General features: G+C 35.3%; 1 pseudogene; it reads left to right on the top strand.

Annotated features, from left to right (window-relative positions):
• Positions 1-358: 358 nt before the first annotated feature.
• On the top strand, positions 359-2,973 carry LOC120154457 (annotated as a pseudogene).
• The last annotated feature ends 12,518 nt before the right edge of the window (positions 2,974-15,491 follow it).

Genomic DNA, 15,491 nt, shown 5'->3' with positions numbered 1-15,491 from the left:
CATAATATTAAAATCTTGATATTTATCTTAAAAATATAATATCTCTTTACTTAATAATAATAATAATAATAATAAATCCTTATCCACTAAACTTCATTTCTTATGATTTGGGATCAATCCCATGACTCAATGTTTGGCTACAAGTCATTTCATCAACGACCTTACCAATCATCAAAGGGTTTCAACATTGTTGATTTCTTGCAAGTTTTGGTGTCTAAAAGACCCATTAGGATCATCATTTAAAAGCATGGATTGGCTACTGCCACCAACTGTTATCACACTTTGCTTCAAATAGGATGCAACTTCTGTTTTTTTAGTCAAAAGAAATAACTTCAGTTCACACGCATCCTATTTCCCTATATAAAGCTTTACAAAATTCACTATGTTCTTCAAAAAAGATTGCGTCCCAAATTTCAGTCTCTACCATGGCACCCGATTGTATCAAACTCCTCTTTATTTGCCTGTCCTTCATTCTCTCTCTCATCTCTATGAAGCTGGTACAAGCCGCCAACTATATTATTCACATGGACCTCTCCGCCATGCCCCAAGCGTTCAGCGGCCGCGAAAGTTGGTATAGGTCCACCCTTTTATCTTTATCACCTAACTCAACAATCTCCACTGCTAAACTTATCTATAGTTATAACCATGTTATTCAAGGTTTCAGTGCCAGTCTCACACCGGCTCAACTTGAGGCCTTGAAAAACGCTCCCGGTTATGTTTCTTCCGTTAGAGATAGAACCGTGAAGCTCGATACTACTCACTCTTTCGAGTTTATTGGCTTGAATTCCCATACCGGTGCATGGCCGGTCTCGAATTTTGGCGAAGATGTCATCATTGGGGTGATTGATACTGGGGTTTGGCCTGAAAGTGAAAGCTTTAATGATGATGGAATGACTGATGTTCCAGTGAAATGGAAAGGGGATTGCGAGAGTGGCGCCGAATTCAACTCTTCACTCTGCAACAAAAAGCTAATTGGTGAAAGGTCTTTCAATAAAGGTTTGATTGCCAAAAATCCCAATATCAGCATTTCAATGAATTCTCCACGAGACAGTGAAGGACATGGGACTCATACTTCATCGACTGCTGCCGGAACTTACGTGCAAGATGCTTCGTACTTTGGATATGCCAACGGAGCCGCCCGAAGAATGGCTCCAGGTGCTCGAGTTGCCATGTATAAAGGTTTTTGGCTTGAAGGCTCATACTTTCAATAAAGGTTTGATTGGCAACGATCCCAGTATCACCATTTCAATGAATTCTACACGAGACACTGCAGGACACGGGACGCATACTTCATCAACTGCTGCCGGAACTTACGTGCGCACACTTCATCAACTGCTGCCGGAACTTACGTGCAAGATGCGTCGTATTTCGGATACGCCAACAGAACTGCCCGAGGAATGGCCCCAGGGGCTCGAGTTGCCATGTATAATGTTATTTGGCCTCAAGGTGCGTACATGACAGACATAATTGTCGCCATTGATCAAGCGATTACTGGCAGTGTCGATGTTCTTTCGATGTCATTTGGCATGGATAACCTTCAACTGTATGAAGACCCCATCGCAATAGCCACATTTGCTGCCATAGAGAAGAACATTTTCGTTTCTACATCAGCAGGAAATGCAGGGCCGGGTTTGGGAACCCTACACAACGGAATCCCTTGGGTTTTAACGGTGGCTGCCGGTACACTGGATAGATCTTTCGGCGCAAGTTTAAGCTTCAGAAGTGATGTTTTTGTCAACAGTGAGGCTCTTTATCCTTTGAATTTCTCTTCAAGCCAATTCCCAATTGTTTTTATGGACGCATGTGATGAAATAAGTGAATTGAAGAAATTTGCGGGAGGCGTTATTGTTTGCCAAGATCCAGGCAGGGAAGATTCACTCAGTTATCAATTTGACAACAATCAGTTTGCGGGGAATGTCGCTGGTGTGTTCATAACAAATAGCACCCAATTGGATATATTCATTCAAAGCCCTTTCCCGTCTATTTTCTTGGAACAAAAAGACGGCGATGCTGTCGTGCGGTACATTAAAACCAACAAAAACCCAAAAGCCAGAATCGAGTTCATAAAAACATTCCTGGGTTCGAAACCTTCACCTACCGTAGCTAGCTATACATCTAGAGGACCGACCTTCAGTTCCCCATCGGTTCTGAAGCCTGATATTATGGCCCCCGGTGACTTAATCCTAGCTGTCTGGCCGCCAAATATCGCAGTGTCTCGTCTGAATAACGAAACGATGTTTTCTAACTACAATTTACTTTCGGGAACATCCATGGCACGACCCCATGCATCGGGAATTACAGCGCTACTCAAAGGAGTACATCCCGATTAGAGCGCTGCGGCAATCCGTTCTGCCTTGATGACTACGTCTGATCCCATTGATAACACCGGCAGTCCTATCAAGGATGCCGGTTCCGCTTTCCGACCAGCCACTCCTCTAGCCATGGGAGCTGGCTTTATCAATCACAACAAAGCACCGAACCCCGGACTCGTATACGATTCTACCGTTGAAGATTATATCAAATTTATTTTCAGTCTAAATTTTACGGCACAACAAATCAAAACCATCACGAAATCAGCATCAACCAACTGTTCAGAGCCTTCTTTAGATCTTAATTACCCTTCTTTTATAGCGTATTTCAATGGAACGAATGTGACAGCGAATTTGAGTAGCACGAGGGAGTTTGGAAGAACGGTAAAAAATTTTGAAAAAGGAAGCTTCATGTACAAAGCAACATTGACACCGATTAAGGGATTTAAGGTAACCGTCGAGCCAGACACGCTGGTGTTCAAGGAAATAAACGAGAATAAAAGTTTCAAGCTCAGGATTGAAGTGCCCACCAAAGCTTGAAGAGGAAGTATCTTTCGGTTATCTCACTTGGGAAGATAGTCAAGGAAAAGATGTTAGGAGCCCCATTGTCGCGACAAGCTACACCATAGACAACCGATCAACTCTTTTTTTGTCAAACATGTGATAAACTTTGATGTCGATTTTTTTACTACATTATAGGAAAAATATTCCATATATTATCATTCGGATTTGAGAATAAGTATTCAACATTAAAAGAATATTTATTAATATTTTTTAGAGATATATATATATTTAATGTTTAAAAAGTTAATATTATATTATGTTTAAAAATTTAATATATGACAAGAAACAAAATCAATTTTTCAATACTATTAACCTTCGATTATTGATATACGAAATTATTGAAGGAGAAATAATTGATAGAGGACAGAAAAATAGAAGAAAAGGGTCGAAAGTGTAAATCATGCGCAACTAACAGTCTAACAATAATTTTGTATGGCTCCTGAAACCCCATCGATACGAAAATGACGTATTTTTTTTCCTTTCCTGCAAAATTACATGAATATGAAGTAAGTTTGTGATCTGTTATGGAAGTGAATAATGAATACTTAAATTGCAAGCAGTTTAGATTTCGCAACTTCTTGTATTGTAATGCACTAATCTAATCGTTGATGATCAAGTTGTAACAATCTCGCAACATAAATCATATATAGATTTATTCAAAATAAACTAAATATCCAGAACAATTAAATTCAGTTATATATATATATATATATATGCATGTGTGAAATAACCTCAAACATAATAATATATAAAAGTTTGTACAATTTAAAACTAAATATATAACCTCAAACATAATATATGTATGCATGTGTTAATTAAAGGGTAAACTACATAGTTGGTCCCTTTTCTTTCATTTTTTAAATGTATGTTTATTCGATATAAAAAATTAATACATGGTCACTTTTGCTTCATTTTAACTAAGATGTTGTCAGTTGGACGTTATCTGCCATGAGTTGGATGATGTGGCAGGTTAGTACAAATGTTTAATTTTTATTTAAACCCTTAAACTTTAGATAAATTGCAAAACATGGATCTTTTAGTAAATTCAAAATAGTTCAGGGGTAAAATAACAATTTACTCTTTCTATATGTTTTCTTCCCCTAAAGCTTTCTTCTCCGCCTTTTCCTTGCTTTATCTCTTCATCTCTAAGGAAGTTGCAAAATCCATTTTCATGGCTTTAAGCAGTAACAAATTTCTTGAGATTAATGACACCAAATGTATTGGTTTAAATAAGTTCCTAGTGTTCTATCGAGGAAGAGCTGCCAAAGGGATTAAAACATATAATGATAATGTAACTGATAATGATTGAATCCATCAATTTATTTTTGGTAGGAACCATCTAACATTTAGCTTGTTTTCATTACAGGATTCGTGGGCTATTTGTAGGATATTTAGGAAGATCAATTTAATGGCTCAAAGAGCTATTTCTCGTAGTATGATACCCTCGTTATCATATGATATACTCCACAATTGTGACCTTTTCAATCAGTTCAATTCAGACAATATTTCTTGCAGAAACAATGAACTGCAACATTCACAACAATGGAGACCATCTCCGTTGCCGGTTCCCAATAGAGACCTTCACAACAACTTCACGTCTTCGATCAATGCTTCATCTATTGTATTGAAGCCACAGATGATGGTGATGGTCGCCGGTGAAGTTACGAACAACTCCGGGAGTATGGATTTTGAAGGGCAATAACATCATTTCGATTGCTTCTCAATAAGCTAGGTACAAGACCTGCAAGGAACGGGGAAGACTTGGAATGAAGGCCTTAACGAAAGCCGCTGGGGGATGTTAGAAGTCTAATATAAGTGAGTGTGCAGCTGATCATAACAGATTTGTAACTAAGTCATGCACGTGGCATTAGCTGAAGGAATCAGCTGTTAGTTAGTTAGTAATGTAGTTAGAGTTAACTGCTCATATGATGTTCATACTTGTTTATATAAACCAGCACATACCTTAGTAGTAAATATACAAGTTCTGTATTATTTCTATGTACAAAACTTACCATTCCAACGTGGTATCACTAGTCATAGATCTTGGGGTGCTTTATTTCGCTGCTTAAAACTCTTCTTGATGGAGTTCAATGCCAACACCAAATCATTCACTCACAAGAAAGTAAATGTCGTTCTTGATGAGATGAATTTTCTCCTTTGGAAGCAGCAGATTCTTCTCACCATTCAGAGCCATCGTTTGGAACGGTTTCTTACCGACGTCGTGACAACTCCACTTGAAACAATTGTTGATGATGCTAGCATTACTCGAATCAATGAAGCCTATGAAGATTTTGTTACACAAGATAGTGCCCTTGCCTCATGGTTGTTATCCACCATCAGCAATCATCTGCTTCCTTAATTTGTTGGGGCTGAAACTGCATCAACCGTGTGGAACACAGTTCTTCAATTTTTTGCCAATCGATCCACGACTGCAGTAATGAGTCTCTATTACAAGCTTCAGTCGTTAAAAAAATAAGGTGATAGTATGCGTACTTACCTTACCCTGGTAAAGGAGGTCTGCGATGCCTTAGCCTCTTGTGGCAGTGTTGTGCCTCAAGTCAAACACATAGCAAGCATTTTGAAAGGTCTCCCTCGGGAATACCAGCCATTCATGGCAGTTATAACCTCTATGAGGGAAACACTGTCCTTAGATAACATCTACACAATGCTTCTTGATGCAGAGACTCAACTTGCGAGCTTTGATGACCAGCTGAAGACCTTACCTATGAATGCCAACGTTGCCCAAAGGGAAAATCAAAATTCTGCAGTATCAAGTTCAAGATATGATCATCGACCTGGAACTCGAACTGGTGGCAGGGGTCATGGTAGGTCACGACTGCAATGCCAGCTGTGTGGGAAGATCGGCCACCTTATCGATCGATGCTGGCATAGATGCAATGAAATTTTTTCTTGTGTTGCTACTGATCGAGGATCCAATCACTCGGACCGTAAGTCAGCTTCATCTACTTACAACTCCACGTTGTCATCCTCTTATGTTAGGTGCGAATGTTGTGCAAAGCATAAGTCTGGTGTAACTTTGGCTGGGCAACCACAAGCTCATGCATCTTCCATGTCTTCTGACTGTTGGATTGTAGATACTGGTGCCACGCACCATGTCACCTCAGACTCCAACAAAGTATTAAATGCGACTGAATTTCTTGGCCCAGGTAAACTGTTAGTTGGCAACAGTATGCCACTTGATGTAATTTCTACTGGTCATTCACATGTTTGTGCTAATTCACGTATACCTTTACTGAATAATCTGATGTTTATTCCTCAAATAACCAAGAACCTAATGTCTGTGTCCAAGCTTGCTAGGGACAACAACGTTTTTCTAGAACTTCATGCAAATAGGTGCTATGTCTGTGATGGAGAAAACCATAAATGTTCTACTTCAGGGTGAGGAGCATGAAGGCCTATACTCGTTTGCCATGAATGACAACTCCTTAGGAGTGAATCTTGTTGAAGCCAACACCAACTCAGCCTCTTACTCTTTAGAAGATCTTTGGCACAGGCAACTTGGTCACCCAGCTGTTGAAACATTAGTGAAGATAGCTAAAGATATAGGCATCAAAATACATTCTAATGTAAATAAGACCTGTGTAGTGTGTCATATAGGTAAAAGCCATAGACTGCCCTTTGTTGAAACGAATACATCAGTTGATTCTTCCTTCAATCTTGTGTACTCTGATCTCTGGGGGCCACCTCATGTGACATCAAATGGATTTCGCTTTTATGTTTCATTTGTAGATGCCTTCACAAGACATACCTGGATATATTTGTTAAAAACAAAAGATGAAGTTGTGCTGGCATTTCGTATGTTTCAAAAACTTGTGGTAAATCAGTTTGGCAGCTCCATTAAAGTCTTGCAGACTGACTGGGGAGGTGAATTTCTCACCCTATCACCTATGCTAGCTAGTGAAGGAATCTCACATCGATTAACATGCCCTATATGTCTGAACAAAACGGGGTTGTCAAACGTAAACATCACCATGTTATTGAGTTAGCACTTGGTTTTATTAGCTCAAGCATCCTTTTCAATCAAATACTGGTCATATGCTATTATTTTAGCAGTCCACTTAATCAATCACCTCCCTGCTACGGTACTACAAGGAGTATCTCTTTTCGAGAAACTTTATGGCAAGAAACCGAACTACACTATGATGAGGGTATTCGGTTGCCAATGTTTTCCCCATCTGAGACTATTTCAAAAGCACAAGCTTGCATTTAGGTCCTAAGCCTGCACCTATCTTGGCATTAGTCCTCGACATAAAGGATTACAATGCTTGGCATCATATGAGAAAGTGTATATTTCTAGGCATGTTGTATTTAATGAGTTTATATTTCCCTTTGCAGGACAAGAAGCTTGTGAATCCTTGAAATCACTTGAGTCTACAAAATCAATACGCTGGTCCTCTCAACCGTTACAAATTTTTACTCGAAATATGCCATTCATTGTTGCACAACCTACTGCAAATGATGGACTCAGTTTCGACTCAAGAAATGCTGCAACAGGAAGCGTTGGACCTCCAGACTCTAACGAAATCAATTTTGGCACAAGTAACACTGAAATCGACTATGCTCATGAAGGTACTAGTGCTGCTGTAGAATCTGGAAGTATCGCGCCAGTAATAGATGCGTGCAACAACCCTGCTGAACCCGATGCTGATGATCATCATCCAGACACTATCCCTGATTCCAACGCTACGGGGCCTTCAGTGCGTGTTCATCCCCACGATGACATGTAGCAGGTGTGGAATTTTTAAACCCAAAGTTTTTTTGACTGCTGAAGAGGAGGATGTTCCAACTACAATAAGTGCATCACTAAATTCACCACATTGGTCTACTGCTGTACACGAAGAGTACCATGCCTTACAGAAGAATGACACCTGATCATTAATGAAACTTCCAAAAGGGAGAACCGCAGTCGGATGCAAATGGATATTTCGAATAAAAAGAAATCTGGATGGGACTGTATTTCGTTATAAAGCTTATTTAGTTGCTAAGGGGTTTTCTCAAACACATGGCTTTGATTTTCGAGATACATTCAATCCAGTAGTTCATTTTTCTACGTTTAACATTGTTTTGTTGATTGCTGTTTCTAAAGGCTGGAAGCTTCGACACATTGATATAAATAATGCGTTCCTACATGGAGATTTAAATGAAGACGTTTACATACAACAACCTTCTGGATTTGAGCAAGTTGATGAGAATGGCAAGCATCTCGTGTGCAAGCTTCAAAAGGCTTTGTATGGTCTTTGACAAGCACCTCGTAATTCGTATGTAAAACTCAAAGAAAGTTTTCTACAACTTGGGTCCACAGTGGCTCGATCAGATCATTCTTTGTTTGTTAAACAATCAAGCAATTGATACATGTATGTACTAGTGTACGTAAACGATATAGTTATAACAGGGCAATCGTCTACACTAATTGAAGAGATTGTATCACTACTACAAGCTCGTTTCTCTCTTAAGGATTTGGGGGATTTAAGTTTTTTTTTCTGGGCATTGAGGTTCAACACATTGGTGGCTCGATCTTGTTGAGTCAAAATAAATACATCCTTGAGTTACTTGAGAAGACAGGGATGATGGCATCTGCAGAATGTGTTACACCTACGGTAGCTGCATCCAAACTTTCAAATGAAAAAGGAAACTTGGTAAGTAATGCATCTGATTACAGGAGTGTTGTAGGCTCATTATTATATGTCTGTCACACGAGACCAAACATATCATTTAGCGTGGCCCAAGTTGCACAATACATGCACGCTCCACGTGAAGCTCACTTTGTTGTTTTTAAAAGAATACTTCGCTGCCTACGTGCTACCCTAAACTTTGACCTAGTTTTTTCACCTATCGACAGTGGACTAAATATAGTTGCCTTTGCAGATGTTGATTGGGGAGCTAGCGTTGATGATCGAAGATCCATAACTGGTTATGGCGTGTTCTTGGGCAAATGCTTAGTTACATGGTTCTCAAAGAAATAAAAAACTGTCTCTCGATCGACTATGGAGGCCGAATACAAGAGTGTAGTAGATGCAGCTGCTAACATAGCTTGGATAAATGCTCTCCTGACTGACCTTGGTATTCAAAAATGTCGTGAACTGATTATATGGTGTGACAATACCAGCACAGTGGCTATGAGTTCCAATCCAATTTACCATGCTCAGTCCAAGCATGTGGACCTTGATGTGCACTTTGTTCGGGAAAAGGTGGCAGCTGGTCAATTGGGAGTTAGCTATGTCCCTGCAATACACCAAATTGCTGATAGATTCACCAAACCATTAGCTCGAGCTGCGTTTGAGGAGTTTAGATCAAAAGAATGTGTGCATTCCTTTGAACAAAGGAAACAAGAAGAAGCAGGGAAAATGTTAGCAGTCTAATGTAAGTGAGTGTGCAGCTGATCATAACAGATTTGTAACTAAGTCATGCACGTGGCATTAGCTGAATGAATCAGCTGTTAGTTAGTTAGTAATGCAGTTAGAGTTAACTGCTCATATGATGTTCATACTTGTGTATATAAACCACACATACCTTAGCAGTAAATATACAAGTTTTGCAATATTTCTGTGTACAAAACTTACCATTCCAACAGGGGAATATAATATCAATGGGATTTCCTTTTTGTTTGTAGCCAAATATGTTTGATTCATGGAAGCCTAATCTGCCATGAGATTCTCTTCCACTACTTAACACACAAATGCTATGAAATAGTTTAGGGATAAAACAAAACCCATAAGAAGCAGAGAAAGCGGCGGAGAAGATAGAGTTGAAGAAGAAAACATATGAAAAAAGGATAAATTGATGTTTTATCCATAAATTATTTTGAATATACTAAAAGACCCACTACTTAACACACTAATGTGCCACGTTAGAAAATCGTTAAAGGTTTATGGTCATTTATGTTAAGTGACCGCGTCTTAATTAAAATGAAACAAAAGAGATCACATATTAACCTTTTTGGATCGAGTGACCATACGTTTAAAAAATGAAACAAAAGTGATCAACTTTGTAGTTTACCCTTAATTAAATTCATCCTCCAATCATATAGTGACATATGACATCTTCGGATCGAGGGGTTAAATTTATTTAATTGAATTAATATAGTGACTAAATTGATAGAATGTGTAAATATTAAAGATCAAATATATAATTATGTCAATTTTATTAACTACCACATCACCACCTTGGTTAAAAATTAATGGTCAGTGGCTTGATTGAACCATTTAAATAGTTTGGTGGTTAGATTGATCAAATTGAAACGTTAGTGGTCAAAATGAAAGAGGTTATAGTTTAGTGGTCATACGTGTAGTTTACCCTAAATTTTATATATTAAAGTCGACATTTAATTGGTTTAAAAATTTAAAAGAGAAATAAAGGGGAGACTAATTGAACTTGGACTTGGTGGATGTGGGTTTAACTCCTAAAACAAGACCAACCTACTAAATTGATATTATAGGACAAACTATAATACTTATGTTAAAATATAAATTTAGAGTTTTCAAAATCTTAAAACAAATTTATGAAAATAAATTAATTTGATATTGATTTGATTAAAAATTTAGCCAATTTAATATTAACTCGAATAAAAAAAACCCATATTGATCAAATTTGATATTTTAATTCAGCCCGATCAACTTATTATAACCTAGTTTATTATCAGTAGCGGATCTAGAAATATTTTTTTAGGGTAACACATATTAATTATTTTATTTTTTTTGTATGTGATGAACACAAATAAAATTTGAGGACGGACACTAAAAGTAAAAAAAAAACAACTAATATAAAAAAATTGAATTCTATAGTGGACATGTGCTAACATTAACCATGTTTTATATCCGCCACTGCTTACAATAAATATGAACTAAGTTTGAACATTTAAATGACTCAATTCAAATTGAATCTAAATTAAATACAATCAAGATTCAAAAGAATTTGATTCAAACTTGATCTAAACGATATAGTTATCATCTTCATATTTAAATAAATAAATAAATAAATAAGATACATAATGATAGGTTAATATTACTTGTGAAGACAAAATCATCTTATTTACAATATCAAATAATGATTTATATAAAACTATTATGTGATACACGGGGAGTGAAGTTTTTTCCTCCAAAGTTTTCCATAAAAAACTTTCATTTATTGTCATATATCATTAATTAATATTTAAGGTAAACTACATAATGACCACCTAATTATAGGCTTGGTCTCGAAATGACCATCATTTTTAAATTTGTGTCAATATAACCACTGAAGTATTTAAATATAACCACGTGCCGTTAACATTTAACGAAAATATTTTGGCAGTTAACAAAATTGGTATAATTATGACACAAGTCCTTATAAAGTTACGTATTCACGACACTAGAACCCTGCTTGTTTTCTTCCATTTTGATCACTACTTGTATATGATTTGTTTCCTTGAATTTTTATTTAATGCAATTTGATCCTGATTCTGTTTTTAATTTTCTAATGACTTAATTTCAGCATTAACTTTAAAATATTTTATTCTAGTCATGTATTAAATTTATAGATTAAATCCCCTACATTTTAGAATTATTCATTGAGCCAATTCTCGTTCTTCTTATCAAGATAATACATATGTTATATAACGTGTTCAGTTTAGGCAGAAAAGTAAAACTAACATAACTTAATTGCATTTGAACTCAATATCAATTAGTAACCAAGCAAAACTTTAACCAATAGGCTAAATCTAATATTTATGAATCAATTAAAATATTTTTTATATAGTTTATATTATAGTTAATTATAGAAATAAAAATAGACAAGTGATGACTTAAATCTAGGCCAATTGAGAATATGATAACACTTATATTGTTAAAAAAATCTATATGTTACTTATAATTAATTTATTTAATATTTTTAAATTAAATTTATTTATTTATTAATGATTATATATATATGAAATTATATTAGAATTAAATTAAAAATTTATTAAGATACCCGAACTCATGAGCACAATTTAAAATCAAAAGATAAATTTATAATTTCAATCTAAAATATTTTTCTTATGATTATAATTTGAATATTTTTTCAATGATTTCATATATATAATCACTAAAAAATAAATATGAGAATAATAACTTTAGTTTAAAAATATTAAAATCTTAAATGAATTATAAATAAACTATTAGATTTATTTTAGTGGTTTAAGTGTTGTCATATTCTCAATTGGCCTATATGTAAGTTATCACTTATACGTTTTTTTATTTTTTATCATTAACCATAATATATATATATATATTATAATTGATTCCTAAATATTAGCTTTAGCTTATTGGTTAATGCTTGCTTGGTTATTAATTCATTTTGAGTTCAAATTCTAAATATTATAATGTATTATCTCAATAACAAGTATTAGAATTAGTTCAGTGGTTAAGGCATGTGCAGTTACCCTTAGGACCTAAGTTGGATTCCCTTAGTTGTCAAAACTCATGTTCATTTATTTTCACCTCAATTCAAAAGGTGACAAATGTCAACTTTTGATTGGAGAAAAAATTTGTTAAATTAAATTGAAAACATTCTAATTAAAAATTAAGAATTAAAGTTAATTTTGGTCATCAAATCGATTAATTATAAATTATAAGAGATTTAATCTATAAATTAATACATGACTAGAATAAAAGATTAACGTTAATGCTCAAATTAATGTATTAGACAAATTAAAAACAGAATCGGGATCAAATTGCTTAAATGAAAATCTAAGGAAACAAATCATATACAAGTAGTGACCAAAAGAAGAAAACAAAACAAGATTCCAACGCCGCGAATACGTAACTTTACAAGAACCCACACCCTAATTATATCAATTTTGTTAAATGCCACATAAACAATTCGGTTCAATGTTAACGACATGTGGTTCTATTGAAATTATTTAAATAGTTCAATGGTCATATTGACGTAAATTTGAAAATAGTGGTCATTTCGATACCAAGCCCATGGTTGGATGGTCATTTTTGTAGTTTACCCTAATTTAAATAAATAATTAACAATATATTATTTAGTACATTAATGCTGGAATTTTCAAATTGACAAGTGCATGTATCTTATTTGTAAGTTTTAAAATTTATATACTTCTCAAGTGGTATTTTTTAATGAACTTTTAAAAGATAAAGCAAGTACCCAAAACTAAATACGCAATTTGTCACTAGGTCCAAAGAGTATTTTTGAGATCAATTGCATCTTTGTCACTAGATTTAGTCCTTCTCGTAAAAGTACGGTGGTTTGACATTTACATTTTGCACATATTTAATTATGGATGGACTTACGAATATTTGAAATTTTTATTAATTTGGGTTAATTACAAGGCATTATATGTTCAAAGATAGTTTTAACCATTTGATATTAAATACTCGTATTCATAATATTTTTTGTGCTCGAACCTCATACCTCAAAGAATATTTAACCTTAAATATATAAAGTTTTTAAAAGTAGGGTAAAGTACACAATTGATCTCCCAACTATATGATGTGTTTTGTAGAGTCTCTCAAATATAAACTTAAAATAATCATCTGACTATAGGATGTTGCTTTGTTGAGTTATCTGAATATTAAAGTTACAAAATAGTCACTTAATATTTATACGTTTCAAACCTGTCATTTTCTGTTAAAAATTTATGGTCGTTTGACTGGACGTTAACATATTTGATTGAGATATGATAAATCTAATCTTATAATCATATTTTAGGGTTAACTCCGTTTACATTATGTCGTTGAGTCAGTGCTTGAAAGCAACAGTGATGTCTGTAGACATCACTAAATATAGTTTTATCAAATCTTAATGACCAGGATAATGTCCAACTCAGATGATTATCAAAATTTCAATAAAAATACAAGTTTAGAACATGAATAATCGTGATCATTTTGTAATTTTAATAGATGACTCAATAAAACAATCTTATAATTAGAGGATCATTTGTATATTTTATCTTTAAAAATAATATATGATATATTAATGATGAGTTTTTTTATTAATCATTGATATATGATATATTGATCAACTAACCCCACAGAGGCTCTTATCCTTGGGGTCGTAGGATCGAGTCCCACAGAGGGCATTTCATAATTCGGAGGTCTCCTACGGAAGCTGCACCCAACCTGGCATTGGGGCAGCCACTATCCTACCTCCCCCTTACCCCATACATATGGGAAAGGGTCAGTTAATTTTTTTATTTAATCCAAATTGGATTTTGCATAAGTTCATTATGGAGCGATCCTTCCAACCCAATTTACTTTATATGCAAACATCAGAATTCGAACCCAATTAGTAATTTTTTTAATTTCACAAGGTATTTATCGAATGTCACATATTTTATTCACATTATCCAACATATATGCATTTGATATAAGCTAGCTATTAATATTATTGATTTATAACAAATCGATCACTTGTATTAACATCTGTTAATACAGTAACGGAATGTTGACGGGCGTGTTAAATCAATTGCCGTTTAACTTCTTATTTTTGACAAGTAGAAGTATGACTAAATAATGCCAATCATACAAAGAAATGATATACTAATATGGACCTCATTAAGAAACCTTCTACACCTAAATAGAGGAAAGAAGTGTTCATGTTCATGTCGAAATAAGAATCTAACTACATTTGATCGATCTGCAAATTACATCAAAATGGCTGAAGCTAATACACCCCAATGAACTAACTCTACCCACTCAGATTGGAACTCCAGTAACACAAACCAGACCACCTAGAGACAAGCAGCCACCGACTTCAATCTGAGGATTCCACACTTTACTAAGCCATAGGAAGTACCACCAGAATTCGGCCTGGAATTCCCGATAACCTGGGATTTAAATAGCGATCCCGATCGTGATGTGTGTGATACAGCATAGTGGTGTCCTCTGAAACGTTATTATATGACAGCGATACCCGTAATCCCCGCAATAGCACCCTCTGTGTTCGCAATCGCGACAAACGCGACCGCTATTTGAATCCCTTTCGGTAACCGCCAGCCATCAAACAACACACCACCAGCTAACAGACAATGCACCAGAGGCCAAAACAAAAAACCAACCATTCTCAAAAAGCGAAAATACAACCTGTTGAACAAATACTCCCATCCACCTTTCAACTTGCCTCAAAATCAACGGGGGAATCTCACAGCTTTCTCACGATCCCCTAACTCAACATGAAATGCTCGACTTGGCACAAACATGGAACCCTTTATCTTCTACTTTAGATGATGAGAAGAGGAAGACAAATACTTGAAATGTTTCTTTTGGAGAATGTTTCAACGACACCGAAGAATCATCTCACCATTCCCATTGCATCATGTTATAAACACTGCTCATTTATCTAGGAAAAAAAACCGTATGGCATTTCTCGTGGAATGCAAAGAGGCAATCATGGCATCATAATGGCAAATAAACATCATGCTCATCCTCTTCGTGCATTAAAGTCAGATTCATCTTTAACATGGATGCCAACTTGAATTTGGATCCATTTAAGACAGTTTTAGAAGAAGTCAAATGATCGGTCAAACGTGCCAAGTCAGTGGTTTAACGTATCACGTCAACATTTTGTTACTATACTAATGACTATTAACGGCGAGTGACGATTTGTTATAAATCAATA

This window comes from Hibiscus syriacus, unplaced genomic scaffold, assembly GCF_006381635.1.
Source record: "Hibiscus syriacus cultivar Baekdansim isolate YM2019G1 unplaced genomic scaffold, ASM638163v2 tig00111131_pilon, whole genome shotgun sequence".
NCBI classification, from domain to species: domain Eukaryota; kingdom Viridiplantae; phylum Streptophyta; class Magnoliopsida; order Malvales; family Malvaceae; genus Hibiscus; species Hibiscus syriacus.
The sequence above is the reverse complement of the archived record's forward strand: the minus strand, read 5'-3'. Positions and strand labels throughout refer to the sequence as shown.